Raw genomic sequence first — 26,092 nt, 5'->3', positions numbered from 1 at the left:
TTGTGGGCACTGGTCAGACCCGAGTGCTTGTGACCATGCCCTCACAATGCAGGAAACATGCATGCAGAGATGTGTCACTTATTCACTTAAGCCAACCTTAGGCCAATCTACACTAAATTGAGACAGGTTTAAAAATAAGCTCAAGGGCTGGCACAATATTGCATTGTAATAACACAAAGAGTGTATGTTTGTGTATTGATTGGGCAATACCTTTGAATCTAACAACATGTGAGAGAGAAACATGAAAATAGTAATACATAGATCCCAAACTGAACAGTGTGACAAGAGTGATACAAAGCACTCAGGAAAACAAAGCCACGAGCAATTAAGCTTCAGGAAGCTGCACAGGTGTGCATCTAATCAATGCTTATATACATTTTTCCTGGAAGTGCTATAATTCTGTATCCATTTCATTGTTTAAGAAAAATTACACACTTCAGACTTCACAGAGGATCATAATAACAACTTTATCTATTTGGCTATTCATTTATTAAGTGTTATTAGTGTCATTTTGTACTTGTGCAAAATGATAAAGTAATATAAAAAAGAGAAACTAAATTAATGGAGTTGAATGCTGATATGTTTTTACAGTTTGTTGTTAGTTGCAACATGGATACAGTTAAACAACAGATGCTGTGAGTTCTTCTAGCTACCAGTAATTTTTGTTTTGTTCTGTTTTTCTTACAAAACAGATTTTTTCCCATTTAAACAGCTGCTGGGCGATTTTCAGCATGGAAAATTAAAACCTTCTCCCCAACAACGAAACAATGATTTGCTGTTAATTCAGATAAGGAAAAAAGAAGAAAGAGCATTTTTATCCAAACACAAGGTAAAGAAAGGGCATAACCTGGGATGTGAAATTAACCTGCAAACAGTGTCACAGGCAAAACCTATATTGCAATAAACTGGCCAAACATGACAAGACAAATCTGGCTCATCCACCTCAGTTAACTTTCTTATGGAGGCAATTTGCTTTGTATTTTTCCATTCTTCACCCCAGCACCTCCCCTCACCATAACAAGGATACAGTAATACTGCATTAAGCAAGTCTATGTGAATATTCAGTGGAGCAATCTTGTTTCAAGATGAACTTTCTGGTTTAAATATAATCATTGCTTGTGCTAGAGAGGATGAAGCCAATTAAATGCTGCTTCACCTGGAAGGGAAGTGCAAGGATCCCTCAGTGTTGGAGCTGATTCCCTCCATAGGTTTAGCCCAGCTACGGTGAATCCAGGTTTCATTTCCACATGCCCAGAGCGCACCAAAGGCATCTGACAGAGGGCACCACCCTCAAGAAACTGTTGTAGGATCCCTACAGCCCCAAGGAACTAAGAAAGGACTCTGAAGATCCGAGACCAGTACCCAGAAAAGGTCTTCATTAGAGAAGCTGTGGCTGCCACATCACTGGCACTGGGAAGTATAAAGGCTGTTTAAGAGGCAAACAGGGACCATAAAAGTACTGGGAATGTCTAACACCACCAGAAGGGAAAACAAGCAACTTCAGGGGGGCTTTAAAAGGTGCCACACAATGACAGCTGTACTACGCTGGCATGCACATATTGTAAACAATGGAAAAAGTCAGGACACAACCACGTACGCAGGTCCAGAACAACAGCGATGCGAGACAAAGTGCAGGCACTGAGATCATAAATTTATAGGATGAGAAGAGAAAGCTTCTAAGTACAATATTTACTGCCTACTCAGGATTCTTTCCCCCCACTCCGCTATGTTTGCTTGACCTTGGACACTCCCTGCTTGGCATTCTCTGAGCAGTACAGAGCTCTTTTTCAGTACCCAGCAAGTCTTAGCCCTTCCAGGCTCACAGGCTAAGGTGTTTTGTAACATCAGATACCATATGGGGGAGCCGCCTTCTCTCTCTAATACATAAGATACAGCTATAAAGCGCTCTACATACACATAACTGATGTATATTCATTAAAAGTCAACGTATAACATTTGTATCATTCCAGCCACACAGGGAGGATGAAGTGCCTCCCCGCAGGTAGCAACACCTCGCTCAATTCACGATGGGCTGCTTCGTACCATGTTAGATAAAACCTACATTTCAAGCCCATATTTCTCCTTCATAAACAGCATTCAGAAAGGAGACCAAGGCATGCACAGCAACCCTGCTAGCACTGCAGAAAGCACTCACCTTTTTCACACACATGCCCAAAGGCATTTTTCCATTACATAACATTTTTCAGGCTCTTCTGGACTTGGAGAAAAAGGGTTTCAGTGAAATAAAAACATCTCTTATCTTTAAACAACTGTCAGTTTAGGAAACAACTGACTGAGCAGCAGCTGTGTCCTGGGTTGTACATTGTTTTATATGAAGGCAGTCCTTAAAACAGAATCCCGGAAGTCCAATTAGTTTGTGAGCATCTACCTCCTGCTGAGCTCTCCTAGCATCGTAAGCATACATCCCAGGCTGTTTTCATGCTTCCCAGGATTGCATCTGGGCTAAAAATACTGGATAATTATTTTAACACAGCAACTGTGAACATTCCCAGCCTTTTTGGACTTCTACACAGTCATCATGTTCAGCAAGGAGAGCCTTCCAGATTAATATAGAGATACTGGAATGGCATTGGAGAGATAAATGGCATGGATTGAACAAACTAGATTAGGAGGCTTTTAGGCAGATTCCTGCTTCATACTTACATACTGCCCACATCACCTCAACATTTGTACTTAATTGTCTGATGTACACTGCAAACATCAAGTCATATGGACAGATCCTCAGCCTTAGTTATACTGAACTGCACTGATTTACAACTGAGAACAAAGCCCTGAAGTTTTGGAGAGACTCCATTAGCTTTATTTCACCTCCTGGATGAAGACCAGACTCTGCGCTCATCAATATGATTCACTCTCTGCTTCACTCCTCAGCTCATGGCCTCTGACTATTCACACTCCATGCAAGGCAGCTTCCTCCCAGTATGTTCTGGGGAAACAACCCATTTCCAGAACGCTCTGCCTGGATGGTGCTGTGACAGTGTTTGTTTGAAACAGACCCTGCAGCAGACTGGAGAGAGGAACTGTCCACTGGGGTTGGGCGTAAAGAGACAAACACATTCCAGACATTCACATTCTGAGCTCTGAAGTACTGGAACATAAAAACATATTACAATTAAAATCCAGACGTTCAACACTTTTCAAAGGTGATCAGACAACCTGATCTGACTCTCTGAAACCCAGCTTTTACAATCCCGATCACTAAGCAGCTTGCACCAACGTGCTCATTTGTCATATGTCTCTTCACTATGATTTTTGAATTGTTAAAAGTCAAAGCAAGTAGTAATACAGCATTGTTCCATTGCTTATGAAAGCCATGCAGGAAAAATAATCAGCATCAAAAATAATCTAGGTCAGTTCATTTGAAGTGCAAATTACTTTTGCATGCAATACAAAACGCAACAAGTGCCTTTCAATCTGTCTTATTTGTGATAACACAAAAGTTGCTGATGGAATGAGAATTCCCAGGTAGTTATCAGGGAATTTTGCATATCATTTGTACTTCATACTGCATTAGCAACTCTTGCATCATGTCAGCAGCTTGAAAAAATAAAACAATGAATTACATCTCTCCCAGTTTTTATTCTGCTATGACTGAGTAATCACATCACTCGTCTCAAATGATTTTGCATTCAGTGCAAAATGCTTTGTTCTTTTCTAAAGGAATAAGAAACCTTACACTACCCTGAATTACCCCAGTTTACCAAGATGAATAGTCAGCCATCAACAATATCTGGTTATCACATCTTCAAGGTACACAAGCTGCACTAGACCATCAGGTATCTCGCTATTAGCAATACAGATAGAACCAAAGCTAAGGTTGCTATCTCATCCTTGACCTTAACAAGCTGAAGGAGAAGGAACAAACAATATCCTAAAGGTAAGACAGAATGCTTGTATGGACAAATTTTAGAAGTAGAAACTGACAACAGTGAGAAAAATACTTTTTTACACTTTTTCTTGAGCTCTTGGTGAAAGCTAAGGGGAAAAAAAAACCTAAACTAACAAGCAAAAAACCAAAACAAAACCCAAACCCAACAAACCTCCCTCAACTTTTCCATTATAGTTCATTGTTCTGGCTAGAGCTGCGTTAGCACTTTATAGACTTGCCAGCAGAGTTGGCAGCTTCTCTGGGTCAGGAAGAGCAGGCAGTGAGAAAGTAAACCCTCCTTTGTAAAACTGCCTTTTCAAGTTTCTATCACCTCCAATCTTGGGCTCTGATTTTTCTATCCCATCAAGCACTCCTTCACCCAGGTTAGGACACTTACCCTGCAGCACAGCAGCTGCTCTGAATACCCTCTCTGGCTGCAAGCAGAAGCCCAGGCATCTCCCTAATGTACTGGGGAAGCTGGAGCTCTATAGTCTTATGTACCAGTTTACCTCCAGCAACAGAGGATCAAGGGCGCACTAGGCAGGGCACCTGTATCTGTGGTACGACACCATAACATCAGTTCTCTCCCCAATAACCCACAGGTTTATTCTCTAGCTTGCCCCACCACAGTTTCAGAGCCTGAAGAGGTTTATATCAGCACATGGTACCAACTCATCCTGTGCCAGCACTGGATGGAGTCAGATGGAGGCTTTTCAGATGTTGTGATGCCAGCACATCTGAATCCTGATCTGACATCGCAGCTCTGGAGCTGCCCCAAGAGTGCTAAAAGCAGGTTTGAATGCAAGGGACAGTGCTTCATAATCTGTGCAATTTGCAATTTTGCATCGTTAGGCTTATGTACTCATTAGGCTGTGCAGTCTGCGCCTCTCGTTTCTCATCTCTTCTTTCTTTTAGTATCAGCAGCATTTCACTGAATTTCTGAAGCAGTCCTCACTAGATATTTGCTCCTTTTAAAATAGAATTTGCAGAAAACAAAAACATAACATTTAAATGCCCTTCAGCAACACATCTTCTAAATTACAGTACACATTAATTTTTCACAGGACTTTGTGAAGCAGTTTTATCTTACATCTCACTTCAAGTGACAAGAGGAAAAGATTTAGAAGTACCTTTGTGAGCTTTATCATCAAAAATACGTATTCACTCCAAAAATTGCCCTCCTTCTTGTTTTTCCCCCTTTTTAAAGTTAGCCACGAAACTGAAATTTCTGAAACATAAGGAGACTTGCATACTACCTCCAATCAAGTGGGCAGAGAATGAGAGGCCTAACGTACACTGGCTAAAAGCAGATGTTGAAAAATAACATTTCAAACCAGCAGAGCAGGAGACAAAACAAAACACAACTATCGCTAATCCAAAAAGTCACAAGCAAAAAGCCTGAGCACAAAACTGATCTGAATTGCCAATGGAACATGGGCAACCAAGATCATCCAATCAAACTGACTTTCTACAAATGGCACTTTAAAGCAAGTAAGCAAATCTAAATCACAGAGGACTTTTATGAGCAAGTTAGACAGCCACCTGGGCAAGAATAAAGCAAGGACCTGGAAGAACAAGAGGATGGACAAACTGACCTCTTGCTTTCCTTTCTAGTCTAATTTTTTTCTGTGAAATTTGTGACAATCGGTGAAATACACACATGTACCAACTTATCAAATCTTCAGACTAATAACAGGTTAGAGTAGAGGACACTAATAAAGCTTGTTTTGAGCCCTATGCTACAACAGGTTCTCCTGCATTTCAGTATACAGTGTCCTTCGTAGCATAATACAGACCTGGATAGGTAGTAAGGGAAATAAAATTAATTTTCAAGTCTAAGGTTCTTGTAAGTATCCTTTTTCTATTGGAATTAACACTATTTACAAGCCAACTGGGGCAATTCATATACATTAAGGTCCAGGGTACACTGCTAAGTACATCAGAGAAAAGGCTACTCCACGAAGTGGGCAGGAATGGGATGGGGACAATGGAGCACAGGGTGGGCACACACAGAGTAGCAATTAGGAATTTAAACCTAGACAAAATAGTTGTAAATTCTGGCCTAAAACAATAATTGCTTTCTATACTGAGAGTTATTTTTAAGTATTTCCCAAAGGATCTTCTAAAACCTTATTCCATGAAAACCTGGGAAGTTGGAGGTTGAGCAACCATCTACTTAATTCCAGCAAACTGAAAGGGAAGGAAGTGAAATATCTGACTACATCCAGTGCCATAATTTGATGTAGTGGAGCAGTGTCAGAGTTAAGTATGAATGACCATATTGCTTTGACCAGTCTAAAAGCCTACAAGGGATTGCTTCACACATCTAAAAATACAAAAAAACAAACTTAGGAAAAAGAAGCTATGAGGAAGCAGTTTTCCTCATTTCCTCATTTCCTTTTCCATTCACTGCACATGCATTTTGGCAAAGATGATGCAGTCTAGATAGATGAGAACAATTTTCCATCATTAGAGAAGTCTTAAACAACCCCTGACTGCTTATACCGTCATCTCGTAGGCTCCCACTAAATTGCAGTTATTTGTTCAAAACAAAACGATGAGGCCTGTGATATAATAGAGCAATTTAAGCAGTGAAGAATACAACACCTGTAATTCAATTTCATGGCAGCTGGTTTCATAACATGTTTCTGTAACATTGCTACAATATAGGAAGCTTCTCTCAGAGCATAGCAATTCTTCTTTAAGTAAGCCAGGCTCTCAAGAGGATAGCAGGCTTCAAATAGACAAATACTATGCACAAGAGGGAATTTCTATCTCTATGCCAGTCCTTTCAGTTCTACCTCATTAGCTGCCACTGTTCTGAGGGTTTATATTTTAGTTTATATTTCAGTTTATATTTCATATTGAGAGGCTGTTGTCAGGAAAGGTAACAATAAAAGTCATCCAAGATCTCTAACCTTGAGTAAGTTTCCAGGCAGAGGAACACACAAGACCTTCTCTTCCCATTAATCTTTGCTGTAACAGTCACCATATACAAGAAAAAGCTGTAAATCCCACGTATATGACCTTCCCAAAAAGTCAAGGATGGAGCTGCGGGAAGATGGACATATCAATAATGACTAGTCAATGGAGGAAGTACAGCAAAAACGTTCTCCCAAAAGGAGAAATCTAGTATCAGCTCAAAACCCTGCAGCTGAACTGCATCCAGCAGTGAATCCTCCTCATCCTACCTAGCAAATGATAAGGTCAATTGCTATCTTGGCTGAAGGTTCTTTAAAGTACAAATTGATGCAGATATCAAAACTGAGGTTTGTAAAGGCTAAGCTAAAGCTAAGTTTGGTTTTACTGCAAACACTTCAGTGAACCTACCCTGACCGTGGATCTCCCTGCATCTCAAATCTGCAGGTAGAAGGCAGGGATGCCATATCTCCCTTCACGATTCAGTGATCACAGTCAACTTGGATAGAAATATGCAAAACAAACAGACTTCAACAGAGTAAAGCATAATAAAGATCTAGAACTTCTGCTCTTTTCAGCAATCATGCCTGTCATGAAGGCACAAGGGTTTAAAGAAAGTCACCATGAAGCCCTATCATTACTGAGCACTGTGCCAAAATCCTATCAAAAAGCCAAGAATAGAACAAGGCAGTTCTGGTCTTGCGAAAAGAAAAGACAGCAAAGCCACAGCCTCAGCAACTGATACAGCATCACACAAAAGACTGCATTCGCTGAATACTTCACCATTTCAGGCCTCTCAATCATTCAGCTGGTTGTGGTGTTAGTTCACTGTCAGGCCTGATGCTGATTAAAAATCCCTATCCCAACCCAAATCCACTCATGATGCTCCAATGGCATATTTGTCTTTCATAGCAGACCTTGGTGTCAACAGTTAATAGAGTTTATCCCTTCCTCTAGCAGAGCGAAACACCTGACCTGAATGAGGCAGGAGAATGGAGTCACCTTTTATTTCCACACCAGCTGCTTCAGTTGAAAGAGGTTTTGCAGAGGGGCAAAAACACCTCAGGGCACCCCAAATCCTGAATTTTTTAAAAGGACCTCCCAGGGTTTGCTCCTTCAGTTGTCACATCAGCTTCTGATGAGGTGTGAGACACAAGTCCCTCCAAAGCCCAGCAGAGCGCTGCCAGCACTGCCAGAAGGAGGTGGGCAAAGAGCAGCATCTCTCATAATTAATTCAGCTGAATCAGAGAAATATTTACAACTGCTGCCTTTGCTGAAGAAAACAGGCAGAATTCTGCTCACACTGAAAACATGAAGAGATGGGTCAGGCTCCTACTACACACACATGGATTTCAAATTATGAGCTTATATAGTTACTATTTTGTTCGCTTAAAGCATCCCAAACTTATGAATTATGAATTCATCACACAAACTGATCTTAGGGCTAACATCATCCTCGATTAAGATTAAAAAATGGGCGTGTTGGGGGTATGTGTGGTTTCTGGTCTTGGAGGGGGTGGGTTAAAAGTGGAAGCAATATAATGCAGTTTATTTAGATTTCTAGTATCAGGGCAGACATTCTTGGAAACATTCTACATACGCAGTCGGTTCATTTACACAGCATCTACCTCAGTTGGCCTTTCTTCATAAAGTCAACACTTTTCTAGCTGTAACAATAACACAGAAAATAGACGTAAAAAGAGTAGGAAGGGTTTAGCACATCCACTTTACGGATGGGGAACTGAGGGCCAGGGTAGTCAAAATACCTGCCCGGGGCTACCTGGTAAGTACATGCTGGAGGTCTACATCGAGAGCAGCCATCCAGAGACCTTCTTCAATGTGCAGCTCACAAGGGTATCTTTCATCTTCAAGGTAATTTGCCAATCCTATTCCCCTACATATTCTGAAAATAGCTTGAAAATTAACTCTTTGAATTCTCATACTGAAAGAAATCTCATGCAATGTCTACTTTGAGTTTCAGTCTAGGTAATTTCCTCCCCCAGCTGCCAAAGTTCCTTGCACAAAGGATTTTATACCTATCAACTCGATAACTTTTGCAAATGCTTCATTATGAACTATGGCCAGAGAAGATGTGCTACTGTTCAGGCAGGCCCCGTATTACATATTCAAATTCATTATCTCTATCAGCCTTCTCAACCTCTTATGTTTGATTAAGTCTCATCTCCCAAAAACTGATTAGATCTAGTCAGCCTCTTTAAATTATTATTCCTCATTGGTCCAATGCTGCTAAACGTTTCTAAATGTGACAGTAATCTAGTTTTAAACAAATCACCTGCAAAGTCTACAAAACCATCTTTAGCAAGCTAGTAATCTCTTTGATAGCTTCACTGCAAGCAGCGAGAGCAATGCAAGCCATGTACATTAACGCTTGCACCAGCAGCAGATAGGCTACATACGACTGAAGGAGCCTGGAAGCTGCTCAGGCCACAAACAGGAACATACACACAAGTATTTCAACAAATCTTGCTCTGTACCCACAAAAGCCCAGAAGACAAGGCCTAAAGGCCAGATGTTAAAAGGAAGGAAGCATACCAGAAATACAGCCATTTGTGACAAGCTCCAAAGCCTCCTGTTTAGGGGCGGCTGCTGCAGCCACAATCAAACCTTACTTTGTGTGCATCTCAGTTTAGCTGTAATACTTGTAGATGCGCATCTCTAACAACCATGGGTTTTATCTTAATTTAACTTCTTTCTTCAAAGAGCATGCAAGATCCTTGCTGTCTTTTTAACACAAAAATGTTATTCCCTCCATGATCACTCACACAGCAGTGGGAGGAAGCTGTCACTGCCACTGCCTGCAATGCAGTCCAGGGATAAAAGACCGCCGAGGCTGATGGTATCTAAGGACCTTGGACCCCAAATTCATTTTTAGAAACATGATCGTTCTGTGGCAGGTGAGTTTGCATCCACTCGCACCAAGCTGTTAGAATAAAGGGAAGAGCCCCAGAATCTACTTTCTCTACACACAGCACAGCCTCTCTTAGAAAGTGTTCTCATCACTTCAGCAAGTCAATGAGAAGCAGATGGCTCTTTTCCTTTTTGAACCATTGCTCTCCAACTCGCACAGGGCCACTCACACTTACAAGTAGCCTCACAACAACCATGAGAAATACAGAGAAAGATTTCAGTGCCAGGTCAAGCTGGGATGATAAACGTGAGAGAGATCTCTTGAAAAACAAATGTTTTCCACTGGTCAAAGTAAGAATCACTTTGCAGCTAAGAAAACTCCCAAAATGAAGTGTTCTATTGCAAATCTAGCCCCAAACACAATTTTTCTGGTTTGACCTATTTGTAACTGATCTGTAAGCAAGCGTATGCACAAAGAGAGGTTTTTTTCCAAGGGGTTTGTGCTCCTCAGCAACCTGGGCATCTTTCGGAAAAAAAATTATTTAGCAGGGCCCAGGAGAGTGCTCTGTGTGTTGCTCAGCTGAGCTTTCTGTCTTCCAAAGGTAAACAGCCTTTTCAGCCACAGTGGTAACACCATGCAGGCAATCAGCAGCCATGCTGAACTGCCATTAAACCACTGAAGTTTAGTAAATGAAAGGCCCTATGCCATCAGCTGTGCTCAGGGCCTGTTTCAACCTGAGGATGTTCCATTACTTTTTTTTTTTCTCCTAAAGCAGCTTCATTTTTTTTTAACCTGGAAAATTGCAAGTGATGGCATTCAGCAAGCAAATAATAGAAAACTCATGCATGCTGGAGAAGAAGAAAAGAGCAATCTAAAAAGCATCAAGTGAAGACATGATAAGTAATGATAAAAATAAAATTTTATATAGATATACAAGGGCAACCTGCAGCACTCAGTACCACTGCAATCCAGAACAGAAGTAGACCCTCTTTGTGAAAACAGTCTCTATTGCCTACTGCGTATCAGTCTGGGGGCTACAGAAGGAGAAGGAATTTTTTGCCATAAAACACAGGTTTTGACTCTAAAACCCTGACTGCCCATATCTTCCTCCTGCCCATGCCTCTTGTACCTGCAAGCTCCTCAGCCTGACATGGTCAAGCTCTGAGGTTTTGCAGTCATCAAGACTTAAGGGTGCAGAAGTGCCCCTGCCCATGGAAAACCATTGGTTCACCACTTTATGGTGGACCTCTTGTACATGGAGGTTTTCAGGGTGTGCAGCAGTCTCAGCACCTTAGCTAGAACTCGCACACTCTCCATATGTGCATACTGTGCGCTACTCTTGCACACTGGAAATGACCAAAAGCAAATTTGCTCATGAAACGTTCTAATGAGCATGTTCATAATTTATTTTCTCATAAAATTGATTCTTCCTCTTCTGATCTCTTTGGCACACCCAACATATACTAATAGAAGCAATGTAACATTCAGTGGGGTGGTGTCACAGACTTCACTTCTGACATTACAAGTTTTGGTCAAACCAACCACAATGAGCCAACTGCATCCTCTGCTGTCACAGGCACTTAAGGTGATGCCTACATCAGATAAGTGCAAAGCCCAAGGCTTTGATTTCTTGTTATAGATGTGCTGTTTTCTTTATTAGCCTATAATTTGTTTATTCTCCTCTTCTAGATTGAAAATCAGAAGGGACTGTCAAGACAGAAAACTCAATCTAAACAGGTCCCCCAAACACACTCATCCTGGGGCAGGTCCAGTGGTTACGTGAGGACGGCAGCTGGCACCTACAGCCTTTGGTGCAGCACTTTCGGACACTGATGGAAGAGGACAGCTGGCTGGGCTGGCACGAGGTGCCACATTTGATTGATTGAGTGATCCGAGTGTCACACGCTTGTAGGCTGTCATTAATGGTCTGTGCTTTCTCCGAGCAGGAGGCACACACCATGCAGCACAGCAGCAGTGCTCGCACGAGCCGGGGTCGCTCCAAGAGCAGTCTTTGTCCATGTGTTCTCCTACTTCTCAAAGACACGCAGATTTTATTAAAGATGTTATTTTTATATATAAATATGTATATTTTTTCTTTGCTTTACAGACAAGGGGTGTAAGCCACTGCAGTGCACAACTACTGAAAAGTCATTCCTTTTTGCGTAGAAAAAAAAAATCATCAATTTTTATGGATAAACGAGTCATAAAACATTTTCTTCAGGCTATTTAATTCATCAGCTAGCTGGACAGCAAATATGCTAGGATGTTAATTTAACAGAATTATTCCCCTCTCAATAAGGTAAACATTAGATGAAGATCATTAGGCAGGCTGGCAACCCTATCATCTTCCTTCTGCCAGATAAACCCACAGTGCATAGTAGCTGCTGAAGAGGCCCTGGCAATTTGAAGGGTTATATCTTCCCTGAGTAGATACATCTGCTGCCACACTTCCTATACTTTTGGAGCTGGTTCGGGTTTGTTCTTTTGCCCTCCAATTTCATTTCCTTGTCTTTTAGAATACCAAAGCTATGATTTCAAAAGTCAAAAGATCCTCATGAAAATCCATCAGTACATTCATACAAAAAACAAGGCCCCCTCCCTAAATGCTGCTGCATGTGTCACATCACAGCCAGGTACCCTATTCGTTATGAGCTATCGAGTTTATTTGACCATCAAGTAAAATAACTTTCACAAACTGTGTTAGTGTTTTTCCCCCTGGGAAGCGCCATTACTTATAAGTAGATCTTGACCTTACAAATAAACTCCATCCTGCCTTTGTTTAAAACAATTGGCAGTTGTGTGATTGAAGGGTGCATTCCCCTTTGGGGAAGAAAAAATACCCATAAAACCAAAGCAGTTCCACACCTGGTTCAGATTTTCAACCTGAAAAGTCTTTATGATAAAAACACTTCTTCTTTTCCCCCTCTACCTACTCTCAATTCACTGCAGTGACATAAAACAAACAAAAGCCTGGAGGGTAACAAATGCTCCAAATTGCAACAAGGAAAGTATGAGAAGACTCTTGCATAGAGCCCTCCTAATATGATTTGGCCTCCTCCCGCTTGCAGAAAAATACATTTCTAATAAAAGAACTACAGAAATTCCAAGGTTTTTTGGTTGGCTGGTTGGGTTTTATTTTTTTTTCCCAGAAACTATAAAACAAAGCAGAACTGTTAATGAACCTATAATAAGGTAACAGAGCAATATTAGTGTTTTGCTTGCTCCAGTAACAGAAGGTGATGGGTACTGAAAAGCACTCTAGACTTCTAGATTGAAAATACAGTAATTCAACTGAATTGGATCTCATTTCTTATGTCTCATAGATCCTTATTTTTAGAGGTTTCTCTTTATCCCCTCTTTTTAAAGTTTGATAAATTCCTACAGCAGGGATTATACTTTTCAGGGCATTTGTACAGCACCAGCACAGCAGGGCCTCCAGTGCCAATACACCAATAGAATATGGGAAGGGGATGAAAGGACAGAGGATAACTTAAATTTTACACCCTTTTCCTGACATTCCCCCCCCCCCCCCATTTAGAACTCTGCAGATTCTCAACTCACTCTCATCACTGTCAGATATATTTCTGAGTGCACATAAACAACATGACTAACATCTGGATTATTATTCATCTATATTCTTCCCCAACATGGAGAACTCTTCTATCTAAAGTAGCAGAGCTGAAGCAAATATCCCTCCCTTGTGTTTACTTATCTTCATGAAGAAGCTATTGAAGCATCCAAAACTCTCATCCCTCTGGGTTCTAAGAAGGCTGACACGCATCTCTCCCCTCTATTCCACTTGTTCAATTGGGCCTGCATTATGTTGTTAGTGTTTCACTTTTGAGCCCATGACTGTTCAAAGCCTGCCTCTTCCATGTGGACAGTGCTTTTATAGAAAAGATAATAAAATTTATTCAGCAGCCCTTAAAAGTCTCCTCACATAGAAAGGCATGCAGGGAAAACAGTCTCTCAGAGCTTTGAAGCTATATACCAAAACATCTGTTCGGGTTTCAAGGAGTTTACAGCCCAGTTCCCAGAGCTCGTATCAGCAGGTTGAAAAATCCTTCAGAACTCCAGTATAGCTATTTTCAAACATCTCCCTGCAATCAAACATAGAGTCTTGAGCTTAAATACAAAATGCAATACTTCTTCCCCTCTCCAAGTTTGCAGGACTCTTCACCTAATTCTTCCAGCAGTTTTTCCCATAAAATCTCTTATGACTTCTCAGCAAGAGAGATTTGTATTTCTCCAGTATTACGTTTCAGTTTGAAAGTAGAGGGCCAACTTGGGCTAGACAACATACCACAGAGTAGCGTTTAAATGGACATATTAATCATCACCATTAATTATCCTAACATTTACCACTTGTTGTACAGATGAGAACTTTACCAAACATACAAGAGCATACAATGGGAACAAAACCAGGTTAAGAACATCTGGACCTGACAAGCCCGAAGGTTCTTTAAGCTAAACATTTCAGTCACAAATACTGCTTGACCTGGGATAAGTACAACAGGACACAAATACTTCCCAAAACAAGCTGTGGCCTGAAATTTGATTTCTCAATGATCAAAACAAAGAAATAGGGAGCTACAGCATATCTGCAGGACAGCTTCCTCCTTTAAAGTGGTAAATTCTTTAACAGAGGTGATAAAGAGGCAGCACAGATTCCTCTGGATTACACCAAAATACCAAAACCCAATTCACAAGGAGCAATGCACAAGGACTACTATAACGTCTCACACCATCATAGCCAGCAGTATTTTTCACAATGCAAAAGTTTCCCCCCACATTACTTCTACTGCATGAGAAATACATTCCCAGTTCTCTCCTGTGACTTTCTTCCTCAGGGAACCTCTAGGATGAAAAAATGCCATAACCCTCACACTGTTTAAAGTCAGCAAGAGCCACAGCTTCAACGAAACAAAAAGCTGATGACGCTCTTTACAAAGGCCATGAAACAGACGTTTAAATTTAAAAAGGTTCTCAGTTGAGCTCTCCTTTAAAGCTTCCTCTAGCTTTTTCTCTTTAGAGCATTAGCAACTGCTGAGAATTTCTTATGCAGGCAATTTCAGTTTTATCTCTGGGGTTGGTGGAAAGGACTAAGAGGATGATCATTGCTGGCCTGACCAAAGGAAAGCTAGGTCCATAGCTTCTGCTTATGGATACACCAGAAAAGTAAACACTCAGGAGGCAAAAGCCTATTTACACTGAAGGGCAGTGGTGGCATAAAAACAAGGGGGTGCAAACCAGCTGTGAATAAACACATGCTAGAAGTCAGACAATGAGGTTCTATACCAGTTTTCCAGTGCGAGTAGAGGAGGCAAAAAGTGTTTGTGCTTCTAAAATGGAGTTTGATCAGTTAATGAAAGGGCTCATAGGATGTGATTGCTTATGATGGCAGGAAAACGGACCCAGTGACCCAGGGAGGTCCCTTCCCAGACATATATTCTCCTGGTGAGGGGTCTGCCTGCACAGTGAGTAAAAAGAACAGGTAATAGTAGACCCCGTGTGAATTTTCTGAGTTTTGCCCAGGGTTGCAGGAGAGCCAGATTTTCAGTCCATGTGCACGAACAGGGCTGCTAGCTCTATAGAAGAATGACCAAGATACTCTTTTCTATACCATATGAAGATGATCTACTCAACACAGCTGAAAAGCACACAAACAGAACTAAATTAGTTAATTAATTAATAACAGCTAATGGCTTCACAGCCAGGAAACACAGCTCCCTTCAAAATCTGGCTTCCCATCAGGAACAATTTGTTACTGACTTTTTCTGAAGAATATTTTGAATTCTTCAGGAACAAACCAAGAGCAATTACCCAAAACGATGTCTTTAAGCAAACCATATGTGTGGAGCACACACCCTGCAATGCCTCCTTTTTGCAGAAGCATCTGTCATAGGCACTTCTGGCCATCCCAAACAAACACCAGCTACAGCAAAGAAAATTCACTCCTCCACATCCGAGGAGACAGATGTCAACACAACTTTCCTATGATTTCAGTAGTCTTCATCCAGAGGCAGAACAGGACACTGGGACACAACTCACCATCACATTCATATTAACCCAGATCTCTCTCGTGCTTTTTTAACCTAGTTTCTCAGTTCTACTTTTCCCTTATACTGTGTTGTGATGGGCTTACAAAATCTCTTGAAATCTGATGAGCAATCACTCAGAAAAGTCCCCCTTTGGCAGCCATGGGTACTTTCCTTTTGTACTTTCCATCTATCACAGAAAAAAAATGAATATAAATAATTCTCAATTTTTAAGAGCAATTCTTAATTTAGCTGTATTACAAATACAGCATCATTTTCACAAAACCAAGATTTCTCTTGTATTGTGAAATGAAATTTTATAGGACTCTGTAACTCATCTCAGAAAGACACCTCATGCTTTTCAAAGGGATTGCAATATTACACCATCATCAGCAAGCTAACTAGCACTGGACAAGTGAGATTTTTAAAACCAGAACAAATCATTAGCTCATTTAATCTGATCATGTCACACAAGCCAGCTTCCCACAGTTACCTCTGTATTAAGCTCATAGCTTCAGTCCAACCAAAAGTCTCCCAGAAAGGCATTCTGTCATGATCTGAAAATGTCAAAAGAAAGGAAATGCACCATCAACCCAGCAGTTTGGTCTTATGTTACATTGTCTTTCACTATCCAGCAAAGTGTCCAACTTGTAATTTTAATTTGACTGGCCTTCATTTCAAGCTGTTATTCTTATGCCTTTCTCCACCAAATTAAAGGCCTGTTATCTGTCACAGTGATATGCAGAGAAGAGCAAAGCTCCAGCTCTGCATTTCAGTCTGACAAAGAGAGATAACTTTTCCTCATCCAACTGGAGCAGCTTCCAAGGCGGGTAGAAAATCATCATGCTTTTATTTCAGCTATGCCAATTTATACCAGTAGTAAATATGACCTCCATAGCATCAGCAGTTTACAGTAAGGTGCTAAGGAAAAAGTAATTTCCAAGAATATTTATTAACAAAATGTACATTATAACGAAGCCAGTGTCTAGCACTTATCTCACATTCCTTTTTCTCGCCTATCCAGACTATGTCCACAGTGATGAAACAAACGTTAATTCTTCTATTTATGCTCTGTTTCAAATTTCTGCGCTTCCCTACACCTGTAGTCAGCTCTATCTGAATGATGACAACAAGATAAGGATGAAATGATCATAAAACAAACCAAAAGAGTACAGAAATGTTCTTTTGTGTTGGTATCTTTCTTAGTCTGCAGAATGAAAATCCCATCCCTTTGCTTCATTTTCAGTCACAGTTTACATACCCATAAGCAAAGTGAATTTTCTCAGTAAAGAAGGCAATTTATTTCTCTTTTAAAGAGAAAACATTTACACAGTCGTCATGGCTCTTAGGATTCCTTACATCACAGTTTCCTATTTAGAAATCTCCTCCTACATGCACACCCCACCAGGCTATATTGGTGGAATGGCTTAAAATACAGCTGAGCTCCTTCTATATACAGTTCTGCCCTATCCATTGCACTCTTTTCAGACACAGAAGAAATTAGAATGTCTATTTAAATTACTCAGCACTCCCTACACTATTTTATTTAAAACAACCTTCCTGTCTGATGCTCTGAGCATTGGAGAAAAGCTGTGAACTTTAGCTTTAAAGAGGTGATACAGATTCCCATAAACGTGTGAGTTTTAACTAACTGTGGATGCATCCCACAGTGAAAAGGGAGAGCACAGGTAAGTCTGTGGTTTGGCACTTTAGAAAAAGCTAGAATCATAATACAACTTTGAAAACAAACAGCAGCCTGAGGAAAACCATCCTCACATCAGAGAAACCAGAAACATTAGGACAGTTCAACACACAAAGTCTTTACCTTCCAGCCAGTAAGGTCAATTCTCAGTGTTGTAAGAATATTTAGCCCTCAGCAAGTAGCTGAAGTCAGTGTTTGCAACAATTAACGCTTATCATGAATTACAACAGAACTCGTAATAACCATAGGCTTTATAGTACTGCAGCATCTCAGGTTGTATGTCTGAGCAGCTGGAGCTACATGTGATGCTTCTCTCACTGCTTATGGGATAGGAACATGAAATGCTGCAGTGCAGCAAACATCAGTGAATTAAAACAGAAATGAACAACTGCAAAGAGCCTTTGTCAAGCCACGTGAAGTACTTTGTAATATCCTGTGTGTGAGCACAAGCTGACCTGCTTGCATTCCAGTGGGAGTTTTGAGCTGACTTAAAGTCGCACACAAGAGTTAAGAGAACGAAGAACTGCACTGGAGTTGTTTTACAAAGGCAGCCAACGGCGAGGCCTTCTTTTGTTAATATAGTCATTACACAAAAAAGATGTCAAATGCTAGCTTTTATGCCAGCTGAAACTTTATCTTGGGGAAAATGTTCTTTGAAATTTGCAATCACTCTGTGTTGAAACCAAGCAGTTAGATCAGAAGAATCGCTTTAGTTTCTTCCCCAACTTTCACACAAAGTCCATCTATTTGCTTGTTACAATACTAGGTTTCCACCTCCCCATTTCCCAGCAGATGTCCAACCCACCTAGTACACACAGTTCTTACCAGACACCCAGACCAGTACTTTTGACTTCCATTCAAACCCCAGACTCCCAGCAGGAATTCCTTTTCCAACACCCAGTTCCCCACATCTTCTGTTGCCCCCTCCCTTTGCAGTCTCAGTTCCCCCTCCAGCTCCCAGTAAGGTTTCTGCTTCAAAAATCACTCCTTTAGACCAATCTTACACAGAGAACTTTTAATACCAAACTCACCTAAAATGCTTTGATAATAGAAAAGTATCTAGGTGTGGATTATTTTATACCCAAGTGAAATGCATGGGGAGATATAGCCAGACTACCTCAAGCATAAAACCTTTCTTTAAGCCAGTGTGACAATCAGAAGCAACAGCGCAATCAGAATCCCCCGTGGCTCCTCCATTAATAAGACACTTTGCCTACAGTGCCTACAGCAGGCATGGAAAATTGCATCAAGGTTTGTATGGCATTTCATTTGAGCTGTGGGAGCAATATTGAAGGTCAGAGCAAGAGCACTGCGTCTGCCTAAAGTTTTACCCACAACAGTCAAAGACGGAGCCAAGGAATTAGTCCAGAAAAGTGTAAAGGAAGCTGCAAGAGATGCGAGACATCTCCTGAGATACTGGAGCAAGTTTTAAGCAAGGTGAGGTGTATATGGCAATAAACCTACAGCTCAAATATCACTCACAGGCACAAGCACTCGGCTCCTCTTTCCTCCCCATTAAATCACACATGAGAGTTGTCGGGAGAGATCTGTGCCAGCCAGAGGAACAGACTGAGATGAGTGGGGAGAGATTAATTGAAAACTGAGAAAGAGGATGCCCGAGATAGCAAGCAGCAGCTCTGCAGGGCAAACAGGGAAAAGAAACTGTGTTCAAAAAGCAGATGTAGCGAAATGGGCGGCAAACGTCTAAAGTCACTGGGGCTTGGACTGCAAACAGATTTCCTAATGAAGGAAGCAATGAGACTCTCATTTTGTACCTACTCTAGTCTGCCTTCTGGGGTGATTAGTTCCCTTCCCCTGGAGCCTCTGGCTTCCACAACCCTGAAAACCAGAATTTCCTCTGGGCTTTATTTCTCATCCATAAAGGAGGGTAACAAGGCTATCCCTAACTCCTGGGATCTTCGTGCAAGCAGTACTTTAACAGTTGCGACAAACTATACAAATGAGAACAGAGGATACCATAACAGTCACAAGAAGACTTTCAGGAGGTGGTTCTGGTTTTAGTATCTTCACAAGAAGTCGTTTGATACTGAGAATGGAGTGGCTCTTTCCTTTTTTGTTTTTTTTTTCCTTCTTCTGACTTAGGAAGTCAAATGACTTCAAAGCTGTGCCAAGAGAATGGTTCTCATAGGTTATAAACACCTAAATACTTAAATACCTTTAACAGACAAAAATTTTATCCTAAAGCTCCAGTTTCCTATTTTCCAGCATAGGTCACAATACACATGAGCTCTGTCAGGTGATGGATGACAGTAATAGGTCATACCAAGCCAAGTGCAGCCCTGAATGGACTCTCCTGTGCAGCAGCCAGAGCAGGCTCAGCAGTCAGGCAGAAGCTCCCCGGGAGGTTAAGTCAGAACCTTCTACACCTCCTGCCACCAGCCCATATTGTGCCTCCTGCCACTCACCCAAGGCATGTCCCGGGTCCAGCCAAGACAGAACCAGACCTGCTCCTGCTTGCTCTGCCCAGACAGATGTGACGCATGGGGACTGCAAGTTGATGCTGCTCCAATGCAGTGCCACCAGCAACCTTGTCCTCCTGTTCCCATGATGGACTGCAGCCACAGAATTGTGACTTGCACCTCAATCACCGTCTCAAGTTGCTAACCCACATCTTACCTGTCTTCCACGAACTTTATGAATTGCTCCCATCTAGGTTTTGCTGAGTTTGCTTTCTCATGTTGATAAATGTTGCTAAAATACTGTGGTAATATCAATTACTTTCAGAGACTGCAGAGGCATTCGGACTCAAAAGATCTAGTAGAAAAGGCCTAAAGCAAATGCCTACTGACTGGAACTGGTTTTGTCAGCAGCTGGTATCTTAACTAGTTGATATTGAACTCAAAACCAGTCTCCTCTACAGCAACTAAAACATACAAATGACACTAGAAATCCTACTCTGACAGCACCATTACAATTTATTCCACCTGCCAGTGTTTCAAAGAAAGGTGCTAGTTCCACACAAATTCTGGGGTTTTTGCTACAGGGGTGCACGTAAAAGGAGAGCTGGTGACAGACTGATAATATTGGAAATAGAAGTCACCCAGTTACTGAAGTACCTCTGTTAGATAGTTTCTTCCTTTAAGGAATTAAAAAAAAATAAGTAAATAAAAATATGATCATGGATAGTATTTGTCTAAGAAACAGGAACATGCAATGCCCACTGCCTCTCTCACTGCTCTAAAATGGTCCCTCTAGCTTAACCCAGAAGGGTCCTCACACACAACTCAATATGAGTCTTTACAGGAGATAATTCTCCTCTCTTAAAGAGGGAAGTGAATTAAACTCTGAACTCCAGTCATGTTAACAGCCCCACCTGACACTATAAATCACTGGTGTAGCAGTTTGTTCATGACCGTAAATTACTGATACCGTATCCTTCTGCAGATTACTTCTCCTTAAAAACATATTTAATAGACTTGAACACACTCTGGCTCACACTATCAGCTTTCCCAATGCCCTAGGCACTGATTTCAAGTTTCATAATCAATTATATCATTTTGCTTCGCGGCAGTAATTTGATTACTGCTTTTGGGGTGTGACAGGCATTTGTGAACATTTCTGCCTATCCTCATCTGAAATTGCTCATCTTCCTTCCTTCCCTCCTCCCCACAAAACCTGTGCAAAATTGATAAAATAACATCAATAAATCAAGGCACTTGCATTTTCCCCTGAAGTGACTATATTTCAGATTTCTTCTCTGAAACATAAACAAGGACATAGTTCATCTAGCTCAACAGCATGACCAAAAGGGGTATAAAATGATGATGATGTTTTGTGGCATTTATTGCCAGTTTTGTTAACATGACTGACTGCTTTTCCTGCGCAAGCTGTCTCTTCCAGATCACCCTATCTTTGAAATAATCACCACTACCACCTAACATTTGGTAATAATTTACCATGCAGCAATTGGTATGACAGAACCCTCATAAGCAGAAACAAAACTGCAAGATTCAAGGAAAAAAAAAAGTAGATTTAATTCACATTTGTTTCTGACAAGTTCAGAATCCTTCCTGACCATCCTGTACCCTGCACTGCGCTGCTGAAATGGAGTAGATTTAAAACTGTTCCTATTCAACATCAAAGGAATAAAGTTCAAACAAAAATTGCCACTTGCTTCCCAACAATTTCAGAAGTTTTAATGAGAGCAAGGACAGGAGGCAAGAAAGCTATTAAGTTCTAAAACAGGCTGTAGAAAGATGCATGCCCATCCCTGAATCTAGCCGATTTCATCAACCACACGTTTCCTAAGGATACTTAAATCCACTTACATTTCCACAAACATCTGGAGAGGCTGTAAGTGTAATACAGCTGATAGCATCTACTGAGCTTTTTTTCAGGGCAAGTGTTTTTTCCCAAGGTTAAGTCATTTGTTTCTCTCTCCCTCAAACCCACATTACTATACAGCCTTCCAAAGGGAGGCTGGGACATCATACAAGTGTTCTCTTCTCCATGGTCGAGTGAAACAGACTTTCTTCTTTGATTCTCTCCCTGACCAATAATTCTTCGTGAATGTAAAACAGCACATGTGTTACACATCCAGACCATGGAAGCTTAGAGCAGGTGACCTATACTTCAAAACAAAGATCTCAATGAAACACATAATTCGGTATTTTTTTCTCCTAACTGCTTTTTTAAAGTACCTGATTCAAAATATTTAAAAGCAACTTGTGATCCCAGGTTCCATAAAGTGCTCTTCTCTCCTTTGAACTATCTGAGAGCAATCCATTTCTTTCTGTTGGGCAACCCCAATAACTTAAAGACTTTCGTTAAAATTTGATCTGCAAACATGATGCAATGTGCTAATTTACAACTGCGCAACACAAACATCACGATGGAGACAAAGGCAAACAGACCAGAACAGTGAAGGAATTCTCAACCTTATGGCTACTTTGGAATTAGGACAAAAAAGGTGGTATGAACAGTCACATTTAACCTTTGTGAATGCTTTATCCCATAGGAGAAAAACATAAAAAGAGCCTATCTGGCAGAAAGAACTGTTACAATGGGAAACCCCCGTAAGTCAGATGCATTTTTTGTACGAAGAAGAGTTGTTAATCTCTTCTAAGAGCTAAAGCCCACTCACACAGGGATTTTTAAAAGGATGAAGCATCAGAACACAACCAAACAAAAAATGCAATTGAAAAGAGCAATACACATTCCTGGAATGAAGAATTCCTTCTTGTCTGTGTTATTCATTCCTCCACCTCAACAATCACATTTCTGTCACAAACTAGCTGCAATTTTCTTTTCCCCCAAGATGAAACCTATGCTAGTAGATAAGTGCATTGTCACTGTGAATTACTGAATCATGCACATAATATATTTTTTCTTGTAGGTTATTTTCACATAAACTCCTTTTAACTAAGTTAAAGCACAGCATCGGCAATCTGGTTTGCTCTTACAGGTTCTCCTTACTGAGCTAATAAAGACATTCATAAATTATACACTGAAAGTGATTTCAAATTTTAAATTAGCATTCTGACTTCCAGCTACATAAATGAATCTTACATGTTGCCTTTGCTCCCAGATGGATATTCATAGCTGAATAGCAATAGCAGATCTGACCTGTGTTATAAAGCTGCCGTGAAGACCGTACAAGGAGGAACTATAGCACTTCATATTTTGCTGCTCTCTAATACCATCTATTTGTTCATAGTCCCTTTCAAACTGAAAAAAAAATTTACCATTTTTATTAATACCCAAGTGTGAGGAATTAAAAATAATAATCTCTGAAGAGTGGCTGAATAGATACTATTGCACGAATTTATATCCCCACATCCCTACTTGCCAGCATTACAGTCTGTGAAACTGAGAACAGTTCAGTATTTCAAAGGAAGCCAATAACCATCACAAGAGCTCCCCTGGGTAACATTACTTAATCTGCAGGTTTATCTTCCGGAGGAAAAAGGAGACTACAAGGAAAAACTATTTCCATAAACAAGGGACTTAAAAGCCAAAGAAGAAAAAAAAAAAGTTTGGGTAAGTGCCAAAATTCAGGCACATTTTTTCTTACAACCACAGTCATCCCCTTCGTCCCCCCAAAAGGGGAATACTTCTTTAAATGCAATGGAAGTTGGAGACTGGAAAATGCAGATCTTAGGGAGCATGATATTGGAAGGGTCAGTACTAAAAAGGAACACCTTTCTGCCTGCATCAGGCTCCCCATGGCTTTATTAAAACAGCAACAATAACACATTACACCTTCCAGAGCATCTTCCCCACAACACATGAAATGTCTGCCTTATCCCTGCAAGAAAAGTTAAAGCAGTTTGTTATTCCTCATCCTCCTCTTTCATTATTTTATAGCTTTCGATGGTAAGAGACAGATGAAAAGCCTTACCAACACCAACAGGGAGAAAGTATCTGCTACAGCAGATACACTGCACAAAAAGGCAATGCGCAAGTGGATTTCCAGGGAAGGACAAGCAGAAGGAATTGCACAGCCTTCATCCTGCAAGGATCAACAGATCCCACAGACTGTAATTACATTAAATTGTTTTGCAAAAGGAAAGATGAGGAAAAGAGGTTACCTGCAATTTTATAGTTTTCATTGAAATTAAAACTACATTTTGGGAGAGTGAGGAAAAAGGATGCGATTTATGCCTTTTTGGAGGACATGGGGAAAGCAAGAAGGGAAGGAGGATTCTCTTCTGGCAATTTCAAGAAGAGGCAAGTGGCTTTGCTAAAGAAACAAGATCTTTACAAGTATACATATAATAATTTAGAACTTTATAAGCAAAATCTGCATTCCACTGGCAGAGCCATAAAATTTGCCTGCAGACTACACACGATGCTCTAATTGCACTGGCTCCTCAGAGCTGACCCATAAAATCAACAGAAATGACTGACAGACACAGTAAAAGTTTCTGACTAGCTTTTTGGGGAACAAGCCACTGATTTGTTTGGAAGCTATTCCAGACTGTTCTGAGAGTCATGAAGAATAAACAGCCTTTTGCACAGCTGCCAATATACCAGCCTGAAAGCTCAGCGACGTGACTTCAGAGAGAAACAAGGAAGTCTCTGTGTTTCTACCTGGTACATCTTGCACTAATAATTCCCCTTCTCTGAAACAGAGGATCTCGGTGCCAGAGAACAACAATGAATTCACATGGGCAAAGGCTCACATATGCTGCTTTGATCTGAAATCCTTCCTCACTTTTATAGACTTTCTTCTAAGGAAGCCAGAGCCCAGTGTCACATACAGGACCCCAGTAACCACACCATGGTCACACAGACAAGCCTAGAGACACACATCACTCAACAGCCCTAGATTTTGAAGTGCTGCATCCAGCACCTGATACATCACTGATTCAAGACCTGAGTCTCCAGAAATCTCTGTTATTGATGCAAATCTGCTGGGATAAGGTGGTCCAAGGTGTCTCCAAATGTTAACCAGGAAAATAGGAAGATGAATTCTCCTACAATCCAACAAGATGAATCCTCCTACAAATCCAAAGCTTTTCTCATAGGAAAGGAGATTAAAAGACAGAAGTATTGCCTGTGTAAGTCTGTCCAGAAGTTTCTGGCACAAACATGTTTCAGCCATGGTCATTGCTTCACAGAACCAAGCGCCAGCCTTTAGAGCTGAGAGCCTATCCTCCTCCACAGCATTTCCAGGTGCTCTCTTGGAAATTCAACCATCAATTGTAAGCTCTCACTTCTGCACCCGGAATTTGGGATCACAAAAGCTCAGTTACCAAATAAAACACTATCTGTGAGCTAACACAAACAGCCTTTTAGCTGTGACAGAATACCAGATACAGGGCAATTCTTGTCTTTATTCACACATCCTAGACTGGCTGCAGTGATTTCAAACACCTGCCTGCTTTTCTCTGCAATGCATACTGTATCATTACCCCCTGAGAAGCCACTTTACACTCTGCTCTCCTGTTTCCTTGCTCCTACTTTGTTGTATAAAGTTATACAGAAAATAACACCTAAATGGCTCCACATCCTGCAGGGAAGTTGCTTAAAACATCACTCAGTTTTTCTGAATATTCTCATGCTATTGCAAACAAACAAACAAACTCAGTCATTAGAGCTCAAACTTGGCAGGTTTTTTTTGGCACAAACCCTATGAATTAAGTAAAAAAATATTTATTTATTCAAATGCATGGGTTCACTTACCACCAAAACACTTTTGACAGTTGCAAAGATGACAGTAACCTGTGATACCTGCTCTTCATCTGTCTTGTTATTTCAGGAAATCCAAAAGGTACCTCCTGAAAAGTCAAATCACTCTGTCCTAATTAGAAGCTTCTGAAGACAAACAAACTTCAGTTGGGACATACACTTCCCACAGATGAAATACTAATTCAGAAAGCAGGAAGTGCTACTCACCACATCTTTCAGATGAGAAGTTGCAGACTTAAAACCACCAATTGAAAACCCAAGCTGAAAACGTTGTTCTTTAATAATGAAACAGAACAGTAGTGTTTGAGGTCTTAGAGATCGTCTAGTAATAAATAAAACCCTGACTGCAGCAACACAGGTTTTGAGAAGCTCGGTCACAGTCACCCAGTCTTACAGAAACAGGACATTGCCCTCTCGATGCAAATGTGGTGATAAAAACTTTTTCCTTACACAGCTGCTATTAAAGGAAGGAGGTATAACTGCATTAAGGGCATCACATTCCCTTTCCAGAGATGCCACTG

The 26,092-nt window shown here is 40.8% G+C and overlaps 1 protein-coding gene across 9 annotated transcripts in view; it reads right to left on the bottom strand.

The window, feature by feature from the left end:
- The window catches only part of SGCD (sarcoglycan delta), a 326,461-nt gene that overhangs the window by 241,020 nt on the left and 59,349 nt on the right, over positions 1-26,092 (bottom strand). For 3 of the 9 annotated variants that reach the window (XM_062607489.1, XM_062607488.1, XM_062607490.1), the window contains one exon: positions 16,209-16,272. The exons of the other annotated variants lie outside the window; for them this stretch is intronic. The gene's annotated coding sequence lies outside the window, so the exon portion shown is untranslated. The remainder of the gene's footprint in view (positions 1-16,208; positions 16,273-26,092) is intronic. 9 annotated transcript variants of the gene reach the window in all.

Source organism: Pezoporus occidentalis, unplaced genomic scaffold (assembly GCF_034315485.1).
Source record: "Pezoporus occidentalis ecotype Australia unplaced genomic scaffold, CSIRO_AGI_Poc_V1 ctg124, whole genome shotgun sequence".
Taxonomy (NCBI): domain Eukaryota; kingdom Metazoa; phylum Chordata; class Aves; order Psittaciformes; family Psittacidae; genus Pezoporus; species Pezoporus occidentalis.
Note: the sequence above shows the minus strand (reverse complement) of the source record. Positions and strands in the feature narration are given on the sequence as shown.